We start from the raw sequence: 8498 nt of genomic DNA, 5'->3' as shown, positions 1-8498 counted from the left end.
GTGCCCTTTATCACCACACCATCTTACAAGTTACAGTGCCACCCTTCCTTGTCAATTTTCCAGCAACTTCCATATTATCTTCAAGCTCCACCTGGTCCTTTCTTCTATTCTTCCTAGGCCTGCCTATTTGTGCTCTATGAAATGGTGCAATCAATGTTGTTGGAACCTGACATTTTGGCCATAACTTAGGACCATTCAGTGGCCCAATCTTGTACTTGTAAACTTCTTTCCAAGTATCCATAAAATAACATGGATTGACCCATGTCTCTAGTGGACCAACTTCTTGTTTGTGAACAACCATATCCCCAGTTGACAGCAACAACATGCTTACATGGAATTCCAGGACAATTCCCATCCTCCTGCAAGCGGCAAACCATTTTCTCCACATCAACTGCATATTGACCTCTAGTCCCAGTTACCTGCCACCTTTTATCACCACACCACTTTACAATGCAACTTGGTGCATTTTTCTTATTTCTCTCTAAAATGATTGTAGCCTTTGGTGTTAGTGGACCATCCATTTATCTTGTGCCTTCATCACATTGATGATCCTTTTCATCAAGTATTCTCTTATAAATTCCAAGCATGATATTATAGGCTTCTCTCTCCCATCAACAGTTTTTGAATTCAAGACCTCACACATGTTGTTGAGTAGAACATCACTTTGTGCTCTTCCTGTTCAATTATAACCAAAACAAAAAAGTTACCTCATTGAAACCTCATATTGATTAAGAAACATTTGAACAACAATGTACCTGTGAAATGAGACCTACTCCAATGTTGTGGTGGAATACCAGCCAACCACTTATAAGCTTCAATATTAAATTTCTTCAACTCTTCCATTTGTTCAATAAAGTCAGGAACTATTTGACAATTGCATAAATTAAGACAGATCTAACCTTGAAAGTACAATAAAAGTATTAACTGCATAAATTGATTAAGTTACTGTTGTTGCAGTTGCACATGCCCACAAGCAATCCTTGAATGCTTTGCCTCTCCACTTTAACTTCATATTCTGGTGTATATGCCTAAGGCAAAATCTGTGTTCAGCAGCTGGGAATACTTGTGCAAGAGCTGGAATCAAGCCCTATTTAGAAGGAACATAAAAGATGTTAATTAACAATTTATGAGACATAAGGTTAAAAATAAGACAGATCTAACCTTCTGTCTATCTGAGATGAAAGTGAAATTGCTGTTACTTTGTAAATCCAGATCATCTTGAAGGCATTCTAGAAACCAGGTCCATGAACTTTTGTTTTCTGCCTCTGCAATTGCATATGCCAATGGATAGATTCCATTGTTAGGATCTAACCCAACAGCAACTAACACTTGACCTTGGTAAGATCCCTTCAAAAAAGCCCATCTAACCCTAGTAATTCCCTCCCACATGCCTTAAAACCTTGCTTTAGAGGACCCAAGCAGATGTAAATTCTTTTGAATACTCTAGTTTGAGAGAAGATGGGTTAGGCTCTGACTCAACATCAATCTTCACTGTGGTGCCTGGATTTGCATTCATGAGCTCCATGGCATAGTCCCTCAATTTTGAATATTGTTCTTTGTAATCACCCCGGATCTCCTTTGAAGCTTTTACCTTTGCCTTAAATGCTTTAGGTCTGGAAACATTAAGTTCATACTTCCTTGATACCTCCTCCTGGATGGTTTTGGCAGAAATATGGTGGGTTGGATCCCACAAGGTTAAGCACCGATTTATCTTTAGCCATGAACTTGGCAGTCAAATAAAGACTATCTCTTGATTGTACACAAGTGTGCTCAGGCTTGTAGGTCTTCACCATCCAAGTTTCAACCGAATCTTTCTCCTTAGATATGTATAACACATAAGGACAAGCTGCCTGTAAAAGTCTTTCTTTTCTTTTTCTACAGGCTATTGAATTGGCAGTAGGAGGATCTGCTGGTATTTGGTTGGGCCTGATAATAGGGGTTTTTTTTTCTTGGGCTAGCCCTTTTAGCAGATATTTGTAAAGGCCCATCACCTTTATTGAATTGAGGAACACTTCCTTCACAAATGACTCTAATCCTATTTACCTCATCTTTCTTATAGGATAACTTTCTTTTAGTTTGAATTGCTTGCATTTCAACAAGCTTCTTAGCCTCTTTTTTAGTTCCAAATGTTTGACCAACAAAAAATCTTGCAGCTTGCATATGATTCTTGCCCTGCAACAAGTTAATCCCACAATTAATAACTAGTAAAAAAACAAAAGAGTACAATGAATATAACACTAACCTTTTCTTTACGTCTGATTTCCCCTCAACATCTTGTTTCTCTTAGATGACAGGTCGGTAGTTGAATCATCACTCATGCTATCAAATGACTCGTCATCATCTACATAGTCATGGAAGTCCCTCATATCAACTTCCATGTCATCCGCATATTCATTTTCAATGTCCACCTTGAAATCACTATCTTGTGAATCATCATCTTCACTAGAATCCTCGATGCCACAATCAGTCTCACCATTGTCACCTCATTCCCATTATCACCCGTCATTCGTTATCACCCCCTGGGTAGACCGTAGAAAAATCAAAATCATCAAAGTTATAACCATCTACAACCGGCTCACCCCCCTTTTGCATTATCACCATCCTTTGCATTCTCACCCCCTTTTGCATTATCACCATACTCAATCATCAATAATTTTCTTCTAGGAACCATTTTTTTTCCTAGGAACAGCAATGGCATTAGCATGAGCATCTCCATCATCTATTTCCTCAATAACAACCTTAGATGTTGATTGTGGTGATTTCAAATAAGTATCCACATCAGATTTATATTCTTCAATGAACAAGTTAATAATCTTATTTTCAGCCACATATTTCGACAAGTTAAGCACATCAACATCACTGCCTAAAGCTACTAAACCAGTATCCAAATCTTTACCTGGTATTTGAAAATGATAATATAGCGGAACATCATCTTTAAAAAATTCTAGCTCACGCAACATCCAATGGACTTCAATCACAGAAAACGCATCTATGTCCACATCATCTATAAATGCAACCTTACCATTAGCATATCTTCTACCCGGAAAGTTCCTAAATGCACCACCATAGTTTATTCGTACAGAGAACAAATTAGGTTGTCCAACTGTTACAAAAAAACAAAAACAAACACATACAAACATATAAACAGCAAAATTTAAACTGAAATTAATGATTCCAGCCTTTCAAGAATCGCAATTGAAGAAGGTGCTAAACCTTACCATATCTTATATGGGGGTTAAGGTTAGAGTATTTCTTCCTTAATTTCCAAGCCATCGTTCAAACAAAGATTCACTGGTATGAGTTAAGAAGATTCTCGTCCGATCAAAACCCTAAATCACCGGTGCGAGTTGTGAAGAAATCGAAGAATGTGGGGGTTGAAGAATCGGAGGGAAATATGTGTATAAAGTGAAACTGACTGTGACGTTCCATCATTTCAATGTTAAAAGACGAAAATACCTTAACTTTCTGACACCAAACGGTGAAAACTAACGGACGTTCATGTTTTGGGGGCACCCGTGGTACTAAAAAAACAACCTCAGGGGGCAATGGTGCTATTTCGGAAACACTGGGGGCAAACGTGCTAGTTTGACAAACCACAGGGGGCAAACGGGCAATTAACTCTAAATAAATATTAACAGACTAGTGAGTGTATATACTAGATATCCGTAGGTAAACCTTGTACCTAACAGGTAATTACAAGCATATACTTGACGGGTATCATCGGTAACAATTCGAGTATAGGACACAAATTAGTAATCAAGTATTCGACTAAGACTATCGATAGACATCCCACATTGGTATGTTTCATTGCCATTCTTGTAAAATGTGCCTAGATCAATTTGGTGAAACCGACAATAAACTTGCTAAAATGACTTTTAGACGTGAGTATGTTAAAAAGCTTATTTTAATCCACTAATGTTAGACAGGCGAAAAATTGCTGAGTTTTCGGGCAAAAACTTTTTCCGACGACTAACGATGCTAGGTTTGTGTTAGTCACGAATCGTTGGAGCAAATATGTTAAAAGTTGGAACCATCAGCAGACATTTCGTTAGTCGAGGCTGCTATTTGTCAATAGTAAATAGTTAAGATTATTTAAATCCAATTCTCCAATAAAGAATGGATGTATACTAAGAATGATAATAATTGGTGTATTAGACATGATTTAATAAATGAAGTGGGTAGTTTCTTATCATTTGGCGTGTCTAATGACAGATATGACGAAAGACTATCGAAATCATTTGGGGAACCAATTGAACAAATCACTCAAAAAATTAAACAGTTGCATCACATCGACGCTATAGAAGAGGCCGTCAGTCAAATTTTCGATGGGACGACCACATGTTCAATGAAACAACAATATCAATCCAAGCTTCATTTAAAATTGCACATTATCATTATCAACAAAATCTCCTAATTTTGTTAGGTTCTTGGTATTTAAATGCTTCATGTCAAATTATTTTAGTGTACATGTACAAGATCTTCTCAATTACTGGCATATCTTCTCGAGCCATATTATATGCAATCTATTTTAGATTTTGGGGATTTTGAACAAACTTAGCTAGGGGGTTTGACTGCTGCTATAAATCAAATATGGCGATGTGACTAATGCCCCAGGATATCAATTTTGGGGACTACTTTGAACACTGTTATTATTATTTTTTTAAACCATTTTTAACGAGAAATTTCTTTAATTATTGTCGTTTATGTGACTGGCTTGAACTCAAGACCTTTCGAACTCTCCCAACTCAAGATGTTTAAAGGCTATGTCTTTGTCAATAGACCACCAACCCATTAATTACGGTTAAATGAGTCCTAAATAATTAATATATTGATTCGTTTTTACAATTATTCAATCATCGAAATTTGGGAAAGGTAGAGGTTTAGTTATCGTGTTAAATATTAAAATTGTTGATTTAAGTGCATGAATGAATGAATATGATGAGCTCCACATGCTCTCACAAAACTTGATTAGGTTCATTTTGTCCTACCTACGTTTGCATTCATCTTTTTGTCACCTTTTTTCTCTTTTCCTTCACCATCTTCTAGTTCCATGTCAAATGGTTTTATCTTTTAACAATTAATCACTATCTCTCTCACACACAAACATGTGCTTATGCATGTTACTTGACCTAATTATAGACATATATAATTAACAAATATTAATTATAAGTTCTCTTCATGTTCATCAATGGAAACAAAAATCAGGGTATGATTGGATGATTAATATTCATCATTTGATTCACTCCGTTCCAATGCAGGTTCTTTTATCGTAGTATAATTAGAAGAGACATATATTTAGTGTTTTAAAGTGGTTAAGACGGTAAAAATTACATACCTATGCTATGCATATAATACCCATAATTCACCATTCGCTTTTACCTCAGTGTCGCATCACTATCTCATCCATCGTTCACCTTCACCACACTTAGTAGTATCCCCACCATTCACCATTTACACTTTTATAAATTTGTTTCTAACAAAAATAACACATATACATGTGTCTTTACCACATATGTGCAAGCCTCAATGCAAGAGAAGAACTAGAACAACCGTGGTGTAGCCACGATTTGCACCATTGGGTGAGAGTTGGGCGCTCTTACCAATCACATACCATCACATCTCCACGCTCCTCCATGACCATATCACATGCCCTTAGAAACAAGGGCGGACCTGGTCTCTCCCTTGGTGGGGAGTGTGTGTGTGTAGGGGGGGGGGGGGGGGGGGTTAAATAATTCATAAACAACTTAGTGCAATCTACTAGCCCATGTTCAAACAAGTCCAAATACCCAACCCATCTAGATGATTAGGAAAAAAAAACAAGAAAGAAAAGAGCGGCAATCACAAATTCATCCTGGATAAGTCGCTAGGCGTGAAGACGAGTAGCGAAGCAACGACTGACGATCGTGCGCCCATCTCCCTCGCCGACCAACGACTAATGTTATGACAAGATTTCAAAAATGAAAACATGAAGGGAATGACGTACTTTAGATATTTATAATGATATTTTTTTAATAATACTTGACATACTTTTGTAATGATATTTGATGTACTTTCTTGATTATCTTTTTTTATACAACCCGACCTTAACCAGACCAATTTTATTTTTATAAAATAAAAACCTCTATAGACTCCTAACATCAATTTATTTTTAAAATTGTACGACTTAATGTTTGATTAGGTAGAAAGAAGAAACGGCCATAATTTTTACAGGATATGACAATTAATCATGCCTAGTAAAATCTCATCAATAACGAGCTTATTTTTATAAAGCGATTACAAATATCCGCCCCATGAAAAAAAAATCATGGATCCATCACTGCTAGAAGTTAAAGGAATCACTTTTAAGACTCTAGGATATATAGAAATGGGATCTTTACGCATCTTTTATCCTGTGAATCAGAGTCAAAGGACTTTTGGAACTACCTTTCTTTCTTATTTGATGAGGTGTTGTTTGCCTACATCTTATCCTGTCATGACTTTATCAATAAGCTCATTATTGATGAGATTTTACTAGGCATGATTAATTTTCATATCATGTACAAATTATGACCGTTTCTTCTTAGTTCTTTATACTTGATCAAACATTAAGTGGTACAATTTTAAAAATAAATTGATGTTTGGAGTCTATAAGGTTTTTTATTTTATAGTTTGACTATGTACGTTAGCTGCAATATTGATCCAATTTTTTTTAGGTTTTTATTATGTCCGATTCTTTGTCTTCGATCACAACTCTTTTAGCTCTCAATCCCTCAAATGTTCAGCAGGAATTACAACCACTAGAGACAGGCAACCTTGATGGACTTCCCTGTCATAGAGCTGTGATACAAAAACCATCCGAAGTAAAATCCGAGGTCACTAGATCGTTAAAATGATTTCTCTTAGAGAAATCTGAGATATGATTTCTCTAAGAAAAATCCTATTTAGGATTCTGCGAAAACTTCTTTATGAAAACCGTTTCATTCTAGAATGCGCCTTACACCCATAAAGCATATCAATGACTTGATTAATAATTATTTTTTGATGATCTCTCATTCTTATACAAAAACGGAAATTTGAAATGACTCTTTAGACAAAAAGTTTTTGGGATAAATGACCAAAATAACCCTTTTTATCAATAACATTCTTTGCTAGCCCACTCAAAACAAAAAATACCCAAAATGATCGCTTTTTAAACTGTAGGACCCAGCATATTAGAACTGATATCCAACAAATCTATTTGACACCCTTCCGTTTTTGAACCAACCACATCTAGACACGTATACATTTAAATGATCAGCCATAAATCCGGGCTTCATATATATTATGCCAGGCCTTATATCTATTCTCTCAGGCTTCATATCTATTCTGCCGGGGCCGACGGAATAATATTACATAAGAAAATGAAGCCCGACGGAATAGATACGAAGGCCTGACAGAATAGATTTATGGCCAACCGTTTAAGTGTACACGTGTCTAGATGTGGTTGGTTCATAAACGAAAGAGTGTCAAATAGATTTGTCAGATGTCAGTTTTAATATGTTGGATCCGACAGTTTAGAAAGTGATCGTTTTAGACAATTTTTTATTTGAATGGGTTTGTCAAGGAATGCTGTTGGCAAAAAAAAAGACCATTTCGGTCATTATCTCAAGTTTTTATAAGGACCAGCCCACCTTATCAGTTTTTAAATCCCAACTGGGCTTAGATGAGGCCCGCAACTATTGAGCTAATCAAGCCTGTTTGGTTCTTGAAGAGCCATCAATTCAAGGCATCTCTCTTTTTGAGTGTTTCTATGACAGGCCTAAAAGCACTCGATTGCTTTTCTTAACCTTGCAAAGATTATGGTGTTTCACGAGTTGTACGCGTCTTTCTCTATATCACCGATTTTCACGCTTTCCATCTACCTACTTCTTAAACACTAACATGTTCTCAAATGCTTCTCCTTTATTTAAATACTAGGTTAGTGACCCGTGTAACACACAGGTTAAATGCATACTAAAGTGCATATATAAAAAATTGTTTATATATTTGTGAATTTGTAAATTTTGACGTGGTATCAACAAATCAATTTGAAAAAATCTTAAGTTTTCCAAACGAAATTTGTATTATGATTAATCCATATTACATAATAACTTTCAAAACACAAAATACAATGTCACCAAATGATTCCTTCCTGAATAGTTGTTATAATCAAAACATCACTTACTTTCCAAACTAAAAAAAAACATGTAAACAAAATATTGACACTACCCCCCCCCCCCCCCCCTTTTCTTGACTTATTGTAGGAATTACATGCTTTACTCACCAATTTTTTCATTTCTACCATATTACAACCTGGGTTCAGCTCTTAATTGATGACCCGTCAACCCAACCTTAGAATTGTACAAAAAATGGTCTCATTTGACCAAATCCCATGTGCAATTTGATTACTTATAGGTTGGGATTGAAAAACAATATCAATTTTGGCTATTTGATGCTTAAAAAACTTCACTATGAAGTTACAAAAAATACAAACAAAAATA

The sequence above is a fragment of the Bidens hawaiensis genome, unplaced genomic scaffold (genome assembly GCF_021521415.1).
Source record: "Bidens hawaiensis isolate Kalapana, Puna unplaced genomic scaffold, B.hawaiensis_p1.1 tig00056119_1, whole genome shotgun sequence".
Taxonomy (NCBI): domain Eukaryota; kingdom Viridiplantae; phylum Streptophyta; class Magnoliopsida; order Asterales; family Asteraceae; genus Bidens; species Bidens hawaiensis.
This window is presented reverse-complemented; position numbering follows the sequence as displayed.